The 13,252-nt window shown below is 42.8% G+C and overlaps 18 non-coding genes across 18 annotated transcripts; 6 read left to right on the top strand and 12 right to left on the bottom strand.

Annotated features, from left to right (window-relative positions):
* Positions 1 to 23: 23 nt before the first annotated feature.
* Positions 24 to 95, bottom strand: trnaa-cgc (transfer RNA alanine (anticodon CGC)). Its single transcript has one exon. It is a non-coding gene; the product is annotated as a tRNA-Ala (tRNA).
* A 187-nt stretch (positions 96 to 282) lies between these two features.
* On the bottom strand, positions 283 to 354 carry trnat-cgu (transfer RNA threonine (anticodon CGU)). The gene has a single exon. It is a non-coding gene; the product is annotated as a tRNA-Thr (tRNA).
* Positions 355 to 1,464: 1,110 nt separating this feature from the next.
* Positions 1,465 to 1,536, bottom strand: trnaa-ugc (transfer RNA alanine (anticodon UGC)). The gene has a single exon. It is a non-coding gene; the product is annotated as a tRNA-Ala (tRNA).
* A 684-nt stretch (positions 1,537 to 2,220) lies between these two features.
* On the bottom strand, positions 2,221 to 2,292 carry trnaa-ugc (transfer RNA alanine (anticodon UGC)). The gene has a single exon. It is a non-coding gene; the product is annotated as a tRNA-Ala (tRNA).
* Positions 2,293 to 2,504: 212 nt separating this feature from the next.
* Positions 2,505 to 2,576, top strand: trnac-gca (transfer RNA cysteine (anticodon GCA)). Its single transcript has one exon. It is a non-coding gene; the product is annotated as a tRNA-Cys (tRNA).
* A 116-nt stretch (positions 2,577 to 2,692) lies between these two features.
* trnac-gca (transfer RNA cysteine (anticodon GCA)) lies at positions 2,693 to 2,764 on the top strand. The gene has a single exon. It is a non-coding gene; the product is annotated as a tRNA-Cys (tRNA).
* A 1,263-nt stretch (positions 2,765 to 4,027) lies between these two features.
* Positions 4,028 to 4,099, bottom strand: trnaa-cgc (transfer RNA alanine (anticodon CGC)). Its single transcript has one exon. It is a non-coding gene; the product is annotated as a tRNA-Ala (tRNA).
* A 187-nt stretch (positions 4,100 to 4,286) lies between these two features.
* On the bottom strand, positions 4,287 to 4,358 carry trnat-cgu (transfer RNA threonine (anticodon CGU)). The gene has a single exon. It is a non-coding gene; the product is annotated as a tRNA-Thr (tRNA).
* A 1,110-nt stretch (positions 4,359 to 5,468) lies between these two features.
* On the bottom strand, positions 5,469 to 5,540 carry trnaa-ugc (transfer RNA alanine (anticodon UGC)). The gene has a single exon. It is a non-coding gene; the product is annotated as a tRNA-Ala (tRNA).
* Positions 5,541 to 6,224: 684 nt separating this feature from the next.
* trnaa-ugc (transfer RNA alanine (anticodon UGC)) lies at positions 6,225 to 6,296 on the bottom strand. The gene has a single exon. It is a non-coding gene; the product is annotated as a tRNA-Ala (tRNA).
* Positions 6,297 to 6,508: 212 nt separating this feature from the next.
* Positions 6,509 to 6,580, top strand: trnac-gca (transfer RNA cysteine (anticodon GCA)). The gene has a single exon. It is a non-coding gene; the product is annotated as a tRNA-Cys (tRNA).
* A 116-nt stretch (positions 6,581 to 6,696) lies between these two features.
* Positions 6,697 to 6,768, top strand: trnac-gca (transfer RNA cysteine (anticodon GCA)). The gene has a single exon. It is a non-coding gene; the product is annotated as a tRNA-Cys (tRNA).
* A 1,263-nt stretch (positions 6,769 to 8,031) lies between these two features.
* trnaa-cgc (transfer RNA alanine (anticodon CGC)) lies at positions 8,032 to 8,103 on the bottom strand. The gene has a single exon. It is a non-coding gene; the product is annotated as a tRNA-Ala (tRNA).
* A 187-nt stretch (positions 8,104 to 8,290) lies between these two features.
* On the bottom strand, positions 8,291 to 8,362 carry trnat-cgu (transfer RNA threonine (anticodon CGU)). The gene has a single exon. It is a non-coding gene; the product is annotated as a tRNA-Thr (tRNA).
* Positions 8,363 to 9,472: 1,110 nt separating this feature from the next.
* Positions 9,473 to 9,544, bottom strand: trnaa-ugc (transfer RNA alanine (anticodon UGC)). The gene has a single exon. It is a non-coding gene; the product is annotated as a tRNA-Ala (tRNA).
* Positions 9,545 to 10,913: 1,369 nt separating this feature from the next.
* On the bottom strand, positions 10,914 to 10,985 carry trnaa-ugc (transfer RNA alanine (anticodon UGC)). The gene has a single exon. It is a non-coding gene; the product is annotated as a tRNA-Ala (tRNA).
* A 950-nt stretch (positions 10,986 to 11,935) lies between these two features.
* On the top strand, positions 11,936 to 12,007 carry trnac-gca (transfer RNA cysteine (anticodon GCA)). The gene has a single exon. It is a non-coding gene; the product is annotated as a tRNA-Cys (tRNA).
* Positions 12,008 to 12,123: 116 nt separating this feature from the next.
* Positions 12,124 to 12,195, top strand: trnac-gca (transfer RNA cysteine (anticodon GCA)). Its single transcript has one exon. It is a non-coding gene; the product is annotated as a tRNA-Cys (tRNA).
* Positions 12,196 to 13,252: the final 1,057 nt, after the last annotated feature.

The raw sequence follows: 13,252 nt of genomic DNA, 5'->3' as shown, positions 1-13,252 counted from the left end.
TTCAAGTTGCAAAACAGCAGAAATGGAGATGCTGGGGATTGAACCCAGGACCTCATACATGCGAAGCATGCGCTCTACCACTGAGCTACATCCCCTCACAAAGTTAATCGCTTTGTATGGTGTCATCCTGATAACAAAACTCTGGAGACTTGCAAAAGCAGCATCCTTAAACTGCTGCATTGTTTCCATGCTTTTAGGACAACCTACAGTCTCAGAGATATGTTTGAAAGAGCATGCTAAAGCAAGCCAAACATTTTCAACAGAAAGACACAACACCCCTTCAGGCACGGACGGGGGTCGACCCCGTGATCTTCGGTTTACGAGACCGACGCCTTACCACTTGGCCACCATGCCAGACAGCAAGCAATGTCCTGTCACTTAGTAGATACAACATAGCACCCGCAATCAATCAATGCACTGAGCAAGGAGGTTTTTGAGGAACAAGTATGGAAAGCTTTAATTAAGCTTCTTTGCTTGTTGTCTTGCATGAACAAAACTGCATGAACGTGGATCAAACCCACATTCTTCTGTTCACAAGACCAATGCCAAGCCACTTGGACATTGTGCCACGTAGACTGGGGACATATAGTTTGAGAACTCACAGCAGAGTTGACTCTCAAAAGGACTTAAGAAGAAATCTATAGCATGCTATTATGAAGGCTACAAACCAGATCTATCAAGGTTCTTCATCAGCAAATGCCTTGTACAAATGCACCTTTTTTGCAAATTCTATAGATGTGTGCTTCATGTTTTATTTCAAGGTGCAAAACGGCAGCAAAGCAGATACTGGGGATTGAACCCACGACTTCATGCATGCAAAGCACGCGATCTACCACTGAGCTACACCCCGACAAGAACCAATGCCATTGGTGTACTGTTATCATTGCAAGACAAATGTACAGACTTGCAAAAGACTAATGTTAAGCTGTTGCATTTTCCCATGCTTTTAGAACAACCGACAATGTCACAAATACATTGGAAAGAGCATACCAAAGCAAAGAAGAACAGACAGATGTTGAATTGGACAGAGGTCCAACTAAAAAGCAGAAAACCAGAAGGTAACACAGACATTAGAGCACCCTCAATTAAAACATGCAGTGAGGTAGGAAGGTTTTGAGCAACAAGTATGGTAAACTGCAATTAAGCCACTTTACTTTTTTCTTGCATCAACAAATAGGGACAAACAGAGATCAAACCTGTGAGCTTCAGTTCACAAGACCAACGCCAGGCAACTTGGCAATTGCGCCACTTCTACAATATAAGTGTGGGCTTGAGAACACAGGGCAGAGTTGTCTGTGAAAGGCAGTTGAGTAGAAATCTATAGCATGCAATTATGAAGCCTATAAGAAATGAGATTTATAAAGCTACTTCATCAGCAAATGCCTTGTACACATGCCGATTTTATTGTGCAATTTCCAGAGACATGGGCTTTATGTTTACTTTCAAGTTGCAAAACAGCAGAAATGGAGATGCTGGGGATTGAACCCAGGACCTCATACATGCAAAGCATGCGCTCTACCACTGAGCTACATCCCCTCACAAAAGTCGCGTATGTGTACACTGTCATCCTGGCAACAAAACTCTGCAGACTTCCAAAGACAGCATCCTTAAGATGCTGCATTGTTTCCATGCTTTTAGGGCAACCTACAGTCTCAGAGATATGTTTGAAAGAGCATGCTAAAGCAAGCCAGAAATTTTCAACAGAAAGACACAACAGCCCTTCAGGCACGGAAAGGGATCAAGGCTGTGATCGTCGGTTTACGAGATCGACACCTTGCCATTCGGCCACAATGCCAGACAACAAGCAATGTCCTGTCATTTAGTAGATACAACATAGCACCCGCAATCAGGCAATGCACCGAGGAAGGAGGTTCCTGAGGAACAAGTATGGAGACCTTTAATTAAGCTTCTTTGCTTGTTGTCTTGCATGAAGAAAAATGCATGAAAGTGGATAAAACCCACACTCTTCTGGTTACAAGACCAACGCCAAGCCACTTGGACATTGTGCCATGTAGAGTGGGGACATATAGTTTGAGAACTCACAGCAGACTTGACTCTCAAAAGGACTTAGGAAGAAAGCTATAGCATGCCATTATGAAGGCTACAAACCAGATCTACCAAGGTTCTTTATTCAGCAAATGCCTTGTACAAATGCGCCGTTTTTGCAAATTCTATAGATGTGTGCTTCATGTTTAACTTCAATGCATGAAACAGCAGCAATGGAGATACTGGGGATTGAACCCAGGACCTCATACACGCAAAGCATGCGCTCTACCACTGCGCTACATCCCCACATTAAACCTTAAAATCCGGGTGCCCCGTATGTCTATTCCCTCTCTGAAGGATGCTCTGTTCAGCAATGGGTTCTTTGGCTAAGATTTGGTTTTACAAAGTAGAATCCATGCATTTCACTCCATTTTAATAGATATTACCTTTAAAGGAGTTTAGTTCAGATCCAGGTGCCCCTTTTGTCAAGTCCCTTGCTTAAGGTGGGTTGCATTGAAGGGGGTATAGCTCAGTGGTAGAGCATTTGACTGCAGATCAAGAGGTCCCCAGTTCAAATCTGGGTGCCCCCTATGTCCAGTCCCTCTCTTAAGGGTGCTAAGTTCAGCAACGGGTACTTAGGCTGAGATTTGGTTTTACAAAGTAGGATCCATGCATTTCAGTTCATTTTAGTACTTACTATTTTCCAGGGGGTATAGCTCAGTGGTAGAGCATTTGACTGCAGATCAAGAGGTCCCCGGTTCAAATCCGGGTGCCCCCTATATCCAGTCCCTTGCTTTAAGGCTGTACTTTTAGCAATGCCTGTTGGCTACCAGTTTACATTTGTGTAATCTGGCTAAGATTTGTTGTTACAAGGTAGAATCCATACATTTTAAGCCGGTGTATATCGAAAGGAGTATAGCTCAGTGGTACAGCATTTGACTGCAGATCAAGAGGTCCTCGCTTCAAATCTGGGTGCCCCCTATGCCCAGTGCTTCTCATAAAAAGGTGCTATGTTCAGGAATGGGTATAGGTTGCTTTGGCTTGCTTTCACAAAGTAGAATCCATGCATTTCAGTTCATAGGGTTCCCCTTATGTCCAGTCCATCTCTTAAGGGTGCTATATTCAGCAATGGGTATTGGCTACCTTTTAGGGTACTTTGGCTAAGATTTGCTTTCACATAGTAGAATCCATGCATTTTAGTCCATTTTAATAGATATTACCTTCAAGGGAGTATAGTTCAGATCCGGGTGCCCCTTTTGTCCAATCCCTTGCTTAAGGGCTATTTTTTATCTGACTAAGATCAATGTAGGATCCATATATTTTAAGGGAGGTTGTATTGAAGGGTGCATAGCTCAGTGGTAGGGAGTTTGACTATAGATCAAGAGGTCCCCGGTTCAAATCCGCATGACCAATATGTCCATTTCCTCTCTTAAGGCTGCTTTGTGTTTAGCAGTGAGTTTTGCCTACCAGTATATATTTAGGTACTTTGGTTAAGATTTGGTTTCACACCGCACAATCCATACATTTCAGTTCATTTAATAGATATTACTTTTACGATCAGTGGGAGAGCATTTGACTGCATAGCAAGAGGTCCCCGGTTAAAATCCGGGTGCCCCCTATGTCTAGTCCCTCTCTTAAGAGACCTACGTTCAGCAAAGGGCACTTGGCCATTGTGCCACGTAGACTGGGGACATATAGTTTGAGAACTCACAGCAGAGTTGAATCTGAAAAGGACTTCAGCAGAAATCTATAGCATGCCTTTATGAAGGCTACAAACCAGATCTATCAAGGTTCTTCATCAGCAAAAATGCCTTGTACAAATGCACCTTTTTTGCAAATTCTATAGATGTGTGCTTTATGGACTTGAGAGCACAGGGCAGAGTTGTCTGCGAAAGGCAGTTGAGTAGAACTCTATAGCATGCAATTATGAAGCCTATAAGAAATCAAATTTATCAAACTACTTCATCAGCAAATGCCTTGTACAAATGCCGATTTTATTGTGCAAATTTATGCCTACTTTCAAGTTGCAAAACAGCAGAAATGGAGATGCTGGGGATTGAACCCAGGACCTCATACATGCGAAGCATGCGCTCTACCACTGAGCTACATCCCCTCACAAAGTTAATCGCTTTGTATGGTGTCATCCTGATAACAAAACTCTGGAGACTTGCAAAAGCAGCATCCTTAAACTGCTGCATTGTTTCCATGCTTTTAGGACAACCTACAGTCTCAGAGATATGTTTGAAAGAGCATGCTAAAGCAAGCCAAACATTTTCAACAGAAAGACACAACACCCCTTCAGGCACGGACGGGGGTCGACCCCGTGATCTTCGGTTTACGAGACCGACGCCTTACCACTTGGCCACCATGCCAGACAGCAAGCAATGTCCTGTCACTTAGTAGATACAACATAGCACCCGCAATCAATCAATGCACTGAGCAAGGAGGTTTTTGAGGAACAAGTATGGAAAGCTTTAATTAAGCTTCTTTGCTTGTTGTCTTGCATGAACAAAACTGCATGAACGTGGATCAAACCCACATTCTTCTGTTCACAAGACCAATGCCAAGCCACTTGGACATTGTGCCACGTAGACTGGGGACATATAGTTTGAGAACTCACAGCAGAGTTGACTCTCAAAAGGACTTAAGAAGAAATCTATAGCATGCTATTATGAAGGCTACAAACCAGATCTATCAAGGTTCTTCATCAGCAAATGCCTTGTACAAATGCACCTTTTTTGCAAATTCTATAGATGTGTGCTTCATGTTTTATTTCAAGGTGCAAAACGGCAGCAAAGCAGATACTGGGGATTGAACCCACGACTTCATGCATGCAAAGCACGCGATCTACCACTGAGCTACACCCCGACAAGAACCAATGCCATTGGTGTACTGTTATCATTGCAAGACAAATGTACAGACTTGCAAAAGACTAATGTTAAGCTGTTGCATTTTCCCATGCTTTTAGAACAACCGACAATGTCACAAATACATTGGAAAGAGCATACCAAAGCAAAGAAGAACAGACAGATGTTGAATTGGACAGAGGTCCAACTAAAAAGCAGAAAACCAGAAGGTAACACAGACATTAGAGCACCCTCAATTAAAACATGCAGTGAGGTAGGAAGGTTTTGAGCAACAAGTATGGTAAACTGCAATTAAGCCACTTTACTTTTTTCTTGCATCAACAAATAGGGACAAACAGAGATCAAACCTGTGAGCTTCAGTTCACAAGACCAACGCCAGGCAACTTGGCAATTGCGCCACTTCTACAATATAAGTGTGGGCTTGAGAACACAGGGCAGAGTTGTCTGTGAAAGGCAGTTGAGTAGAAATCTATAGCATGCAATTATGAAGCCTATAAGAAATGAGATTTATAAAGCTACTTCATCAGCAAATGCCTTGTACACATGCCGATTTTATTGTGCAATTTCCAGAGACATGGGCTTTATGTTTACTTTCAAGTTGCAAAACAGCAGAAATGGAGATGCTGGGGATTGAACCCAGGACCTCATACATGCAAAGCATGCGCTCTACCACTGAACTACATCCCCTCACAAAAGTCGCGTATGTGTACACTGTCATCCTGGCAACAAAACTCTGCAGACTTCCAAAGACAGCATCCTTAAGATGCTGCATTGTTTCCATGCTTTTAGGGCAACCTACAGTCTCAGAGATATGTTTGAAAGAGCATGCTAAAGCAAGCCAGAAATTTTCAACAGAAAGACACAACAGCCCTTCAGGCACGGAAAGGGATCAAGGCTGTGATCGTCGGTTTACGAGATCGACACCTTGCCATTCGGCCACAATGCCAGACAACAAGCAATGTCCTGTCATTTAGTAGATACAACATAGCACCCGCAATCAGGCAATGCACCGAGGAAGGAGGTTCCTGAGGAACAAGTATGGAGACCTTTAATTAAGCTTCTTTGCTTGTTGTCTTGCATGAAGAAAAATGCATGAAAGTGGATAAAACCCACACTCTTCTGGTTACAAGACCAACGCCAAGCCACTTGGACATTGTGCCATGTAGAGTGGGGACATATAGTTTGAGAACTCACAGCAGACTTGACTCTCAAAAGGACTTAGGAAGAAAGCTATAGCATGCCATTATGAAGGCTACAAACCAGATCTACCAAGGTTCTTTATTCAGCAAATGCCTTGTACAAATGCGCCGTTTTTGCAAATTCTATAGATGTGTGCTTCATGTTTAACTTCAATGCATGAAACAGCAGCAATGGAGATACTGGGGATTGAACCCAGGACCTCATACACGCAAAGCATGCGCTCTACCACTGAGCTACATCCCCACATTAAACCTTAAAATTCGGGTGCCCCGTATGTCTATTCCCTCTCTGAAGGATGCTCTGTTCAGCAATGGGTTCTTTGGCTAAGATTTGGTTTTACAAAGTAGAATCCATGCATTTCACTCCATTTTAATAGATATTACCTTTAAAGGAGTTTAGTTCAGATCCAGGTGCCCCTTTTGTCAAGTCCCTTGCTTAAGGTGGGTTGCATTGAAGGGGGTATAGCTCAGTGGTAGAGCATTTGACTGCAGATCAAGAGGTCCCCAGTTCAAATCTGGGTGCCCCCTATGTCCAGTCCCTCTCTTAAGGGTGCTAAGTTCAGCAACGGGTACTTAGGCTGAGATTTGGTTTTACAAAGTAGGATCCATGCATTTCAGTTCATTTTAGTACTTACTATGTTCCAGGGGGTATAGCTCAGTGGTAGAGCATTTGACTGCAGATCAAGAGGTCCCCGGTTCAAATCCGGGTGCCCCCTATATCCAGTCCCTTGCTTTAAGGCTGTACTTTTAGCAATGCCTGTTGGCTACCAGTTTACATTTGTGTAATCTGGCTAAGATTTGTTGTTACAAGGTAGAATCCATACATTTTAAGCCGGTGTATATCGAAAGGAGTATAGCTCAGTGGTACAGCATTTGACTGCAGATCAAGAGGTCCTCGCTTCAAATCTGGGTGCCCCCTATGCCCAGTGCTTCTCATAAAAAGGTGCTATGTTCAGGAATGGGTATAGGTTGCTTTGGCTTGCTTTCACAAAGTAGAATCCATGCATTTCAGTTCATAGGGTTCCCCTTATGTCCAGTCCATCTCTTAAGGGTGCTATATTCAGCAATGGGTATTGGCTACCTTTTAGGGTACTTTGGCTAAGATTTGCTTTCACATAGTAGAATCCATGCATTTTAGTCCATTTTAATAGATATTACCTTCAAGGGAGTATAGTTCAGATCCGGGTGCCCCTTTTGTCCAATCCCTTGCTTAAGGGCTATTTTTTATCTGACTAAGATCAATGTAGGATCCATATATTTTAAGGGAGGTTGTATTGAAGGGTGCATAGCTCAGTGGTAGGGAGTTTGACTATAGATCAAGAGGTCCCCGGTTCAAATCCGCATGACCAATATGTCCATTTCCTCTCTTAAGGCTGCTTTGTGTTTAGCAGTGAGTTTTGCCTACCAGTATATATTTAGGTACTTTGGTTAAGATTTGGTTTCACACCGCACAATCCATACATTTCAGTTCATTTAATAGATATTACTTTTACGATCAGTGGGAGAGCATTTGACTGCATAGCAAGAGGTCCCCGGTTAAAATCCGGGTGCCCCCTATGTCTAGTCCCTCTCTTAAGAGACCTACGTTCAGCAAAGGGCACTTGGCCATTGTGCCACGTAGACTGGGGACATATAGTTTGAGAACTCACAGCAGAGTTGAATCTGAAAAGGACTTCAGCAGAAATCTATAGCATGCCTTTATGAAGGCTACAAACCAGATCTATCAAGGTTCTTCATCAGCAAAAATGCCTTGTACAAATGCACCTTTTTTGCAAATTCTATAGATGTGTGCTTTATGGACTTGAGAGCACAGGGCAGAGTTGTCTGCGAAAGGCAGTTGAGTAGAACTCTATAGCATGCAATTATGAAGCCTATAAGAAATCAAATTTATCAAACTACTTCATCAGCAAATGCCTTGTACAAATGCCGATTTTATTGTGCAAATTTATGCCTACTTTCAAGTTGCAAAACAGCAGAAATGGAGATGCTGGGGATTGAACCCAGGACCTCATACATGCGAAGCATGCGCTCTACCACTGAGCTACATCCCCTCACAAACTTAATCGCTTTGTATGGTGTCATCCTGATAACAAAACTCTGGAGACTTGCAAAAGCAGCATCCTTAAACTGCTGCATTGTTTCCATGCTTTTAGGACAACCTACAGTCTCAGAGATATGTTTGAAAGAGCATGCTAAAGCAAGCCAAACATTTTCAACAGAAAGACACAACACCCCTTCAGGCACGGACGGGGGTCGAACCCGTGATCTTCGGTTTACGAGACCGACGCCTTACCACTTGGCCACCATGCCAGACAGCAAGCAATGTCCTGTCACTTAGTAGATACAACAAAGCACCCGCAATCAATCAATGCACTGAGCAAGGAGGTTTTTGAGGAACAAGTATGGAAAGCTTTAATTAAGCTTCTTTGCTTGTTGTCTTGCATGAACAAAACTGCATGAACGTGGATCAAACCCACATTCTTCTGTTCACAAGACCAATGCCAAGCCACTTGGACATTGTGCCACGTAGACTGGGGACATATAGTTTGAGAACTCACAGCAGAGTTGACTCTCAAAAGGACTTAAGAAGAAATCTATAGCATGCTATTATGAAGGCTACAAACCAGATCTATCAAGGTTCTTCATCAGCAAATGCCTTGTACAAATGCACCTTTTTTGCAAATTCTATAGATGTGTGCTTCATGTTTTATTTCAAGGTGCAAAACGGCAGCAAAGCAGATACTGGGGATTGAACCCACGACTTCATGCATACAAAGCACGCAATCTACCACTGAGCTACACCCCGACAAGAACCAATGCCATTGGTGTACTGTTATCATTGCAAGACAAATGTACAGACTTGCAAAAGACTAATGTTAAGCTGTTGCATTTTCCCATGCTTTTAGAACAACCGACAATGTCACAAATACATTGGAAAGAGCATACCAAAGCAAAGAAGAACAGACAGATGTTGAATTGGACAGAGGTCCAACTAAAAAGCAGAAAACCAGAAGGTAACACAGACATTAGAGCACCCTCAATTAAAACATGCAGTGAGGTAGGAAGGTTTTGAGCAACAAGTATGGTAAACTGCAATTAAGCCACTGTACTTTTTTCTTGCATCAACAAATAGGGACAAACAGAGATCAAACCTGTGAGCTTCAGTTCACAAGACCAACGCCAGGCAACTTGGCAATTGCGCCACTTCTACAATATAAGTGTGGGCTTGAGAACACAGGGCAGAGTTGTCTGTGAAAGGCAGTTGAGTAGAAATCTATAGCATGCAATTATGAAGCCTATAAGAAATGAGATTTATAAAGCTACTTCATCAGCAAATGCCTTGTAAACATGCCGATTTTATTGTGCAATTTCCAGAGACATGGGCTTTATGTTTACTTTCAAGTTGCAAAACAGCAGAAATGGAGATGCTGGGGATTGAACCCAGGACCTCATACATGCAAAGCATGCGCTCTACCACTGAGCTACATCCCCTCACAAAAGTCGCGTATGTGTACACTGTCATCCTGGCAACAAAACTCTGCAGACTTCCAAAGACAGCATCCTTAAGATGCTGCATTGTTTCCATGCTTTTAGGGCAACCTACAGTCTCAGAGATATGTTTGAAAGAGCATGCTAAAGCAAGCCAGAAATTTTCAACAGAAAGACACAACAGCCCTTCAGGCACGGAAAGGGATCAAGGCTGTGATCGTCGGTTTACGAGATCGACACCTTGCCATTTGGCCACAATGCCAGACAACAAGCAATGTCCTGTCATTTAGTAGACACAACATAGCACCCGCAATCAGGCAATGCACCGAGGAAGGAGGTTCCTGAGGAACAAGTATGGAGACCTTTAATTAAGCTTCTTTGCTTGTTGTCTTGCATGAACAAAAATGCATGAAAGTGGATAAAACCCACGTTCTTCTGGTTACAAGACCAACGCCAAGCCACTTGGACATTGTGCCATGTAGAGTGGGGACATATAGTTTGAGAACTCACAGCAGAGTTGACTCTCAAAAGGACTTAAGAAGAAATCTATAGCATGCTATTATGAAGGCTACAAACCAGATCTATCAAGGTTCTTCATCAGCAAATGCCTTGTACAAATGCACCTTTTTTGCAAATTCTATAGATGTGTGCTTCATGTTTTATTTCAAGGTGCAAAACGGCAGCAAAGCAGATACTGGGGATTGAACCCACGACTTCATGCATGCAAAGCACGCGATCTACCACTGAGCTACACCCCGACAAGAACCAATGCCATTGGTGTACTGTTATCATTGCAAGACAAATGTACAGACTTGCAAAAGACTAATGTTAAGCTGTTGCATTTTCCCATGCTTTTAGAACAACCGACAATGTCACAAATACATTGGAAAGAGCATACCAAAGCAAAGAAGAACAGACAGATGTTGAATTGGACAGAGGTCCAACTAAAAAGCAGAAAACCAGAAGGTAACACAGACATTAGAGCACCCTCAATTAAAACATGCAGTGAGGTAGGAAGGTTTTGAGCAACAAGTATGGTAAACTGCAATTAAGCCACTTTACTTTTTTCTTGCATCAACAAATAGGGACAAACAGAGATCAAACCTGTGAGCTTCAGTTCACAAGACCAACACCAGGCAACTTGGCAATTGCGCCACTTCTACAATATAAGTGTGGGCTTGAGAACACAGGGCAGAGTTGTCTGTGAAAGGCAGTTGAGTAGAAATCTATAGCATGCAATTATGAAGCCTATAAGAAATGAGATTTATAAAGCTACTTCATCAGCAAATGCCTTGTACACATGCCGATTTTATTGTGCAATTTCCAGAGACATGGGCTTTATGTTTACTGTCAAGTTGCAAAACAGCAGAAATGGAGATGCTGGGGATTGAACCCAGGACCTCATACATGCAAAGCATGCGCTCTACCACTGAGCTACATCCCCTCACAAAAGTCACATATGTGTACACTGTCATCCTGGCAACAAAACTCTGCAGACTTCCAAAGACAGCATCCTTAAGATGCTGCATTGTTTCCATGCTTTTAGGGCAACCTACAGTCTCAGAGATATGTTTGAAAGAGCATGCTAAAGCAAGCCAGAAATTTTCAACAGAAAGACACAACAGCCCTTCAGGCACGGAAAGGGATCAAGGCTGTGATCGTCGGTTTACGAGATCGACACCTTGCCATTTGGCCACAATGCCAGACAACAAGCAATGTCCTGTCATTTAGTAGATACAACATAGCACCCGCAATCAGGCAATGCACCGAGGAAGGAGGTTCCTGAGGAACAAGTATGGAGACCTTTAATTAAGCTTCTTTGCTTGTTGTCTTGCATGAAGAAAAATGCATGAAAGTGGATAAAACCCACGTTCTTCTGGTTACAAGACCAACGCCAAGCCACTTGGACATTGTGCCATGTAGAGTGGGGACATATAGTTTGAGAACTCACAGCAGACTTGACTCTCAAAAGGACTTAAGAAGAAATCTATAGCATGCCATTATGAAGGCTACAAACCAGATCTATCAAGGTTCTTTATTCAGCAAATGCCTTGTACAAATGCGCCGTTTTTGCAAATTCTATAGATGTGTGCTTCATGTTTAACTTCAATGCATGAAACAGCAGCAATGGAGATACTGGGGACTGAACCCAGCATGCGCTCTACCACTGAGCTACATCACCACATTAAACCTTAAAATCCGGGTGCCCCGTATGTCTATTGCCTCTCTGAAGGATGCTCTGTTCAGCAATGGGTTCTTTGGCTAAGATTTGGTTTTACAAAGTAGAATCCATGCATTTCACTCCATTTTAATAGATATTACCTTTAAAGGAGTTTAGTTCAGATCCAGGTGCCCCTTTTGTCAAGTCCCTTGCTTAAGGTGGGTTGCATTGAAGGGGGTATAGCTCAGTGGTAGAGCATTTGACTGCAGCTCAAGAGGTCCCCAGTTCAAATCTGGGTGCCCCCTATGTCCAGTCCCTCTCTTAAGGGTGCTAAGTTCAGCAATGGGTACTTATGCTAAGATTTGCTTTTACAAAGTAGGATCCATGCATTTCAGTTCATTTTAGTACTTACTATGTTCCAGGGGGTATAGCTCAGTGGTAGAGCATTTGACTGCAGATCAAGAGGTCCCCGGTTCAAATCCGGGTGCCCCCTGTATCCAGTCCATTGCTTAAAGGCTGTACTTTTAGCAATGCCTGTTGGCTACCAGTTTACATTTGTGTAATCTGGCTAAGATTTGTTGTTACAAGGTAGAATCCATACATTTTAAGCCGGTGTATATCGAAAGGAGTATAGCTCAGTGGTACAGCATTTGACTGCAGATCAAGAGGTCCTCGCTTCAAATCTGGGTGCCCCCTATGCCCAGTGCTTCTCATAAAAAGGTGCTATGTTCAGGAATGGGTATAGGTTGCTTTGGCTAAGATTTGCTTTCACAAAGTAGAATCCATGCATTTCAGTTCATAGGGTTCCCCTTATGTCCAGTCCATCTCTTAAGGGTGCTATATTCAGCAATGGGTACTGGCTACCTTTTAGGGTACTTTGGTTAAGATTTGCTTTCACATAGTAGAATCCATGCATTTTAGTCCATTTTAATAGATATTACCTTCAAGGGAGTATAGTTCAGATCCGGGTGCCCCTTTTGTCCAATCCCTTGCTTAAGGGCTATTTTTTATCTGACTAAGATCAATGTAGGATCCATATATTTTAAGGGAGGTTGTATTGAAGGGGGCATAGCTCAGTGGTAGGGAGTTTGACTACAGATCAAGAGGTCCCCGGTTCAAATCCGCATGACCAATATGTCCATTTCCTCTCTTAAGGCTGCTTTGTGTTTAGCAGAGAGTTTTGCCTACCAGTATATATTTAGGTACTTTGGTTAAGATTTGGTTTCACACCGCACAATCCATACATTTCAGTTCATTTAATAGATATTACTTTTACGATCAGTGGGAGAGCATTTGACTGCATAGCAAGAGGTCCCCGGTTCAAATCCGGGTGCCCCCTATGTCTAGTCCCTCTCTTAAGAGACCTACGTTCAGCAAAGGGCACTTGGCCATTGTGCCACTTAGACTGGGGACATATAGTTTGAGAACTCACAGCAGAGTTGAATCTAAAAAGGACTTCAGCAGAAATCTATAGCATGCCTTTATGAAGGCTACAAACCAGATCTATCAAGGTTCTTCATCAGCAAAAATGCCTTGTACAAATGCACCTT

This window comes from Astyanax mexicanus, chromosome 11 (genome assembly GCF_023375975.1).
Source record: "Astyanax mexicanus isolate ESR-SI-001 chromosome 11, AstMex3_surface, whole genome shotgun sequence".
Taxonomy (NCBI): Eukaryota; Metazoa; Chordata; class Actinopteri; order Characiformes; family Acestrorhamphidae; genus Astyanax; species Astyanax mexicanus.
The sequence above is the reverse complement of the archived record's forward strand: the minus strand, read 5'-3'. Positions and strand labels throughout refer to the sequence as shown.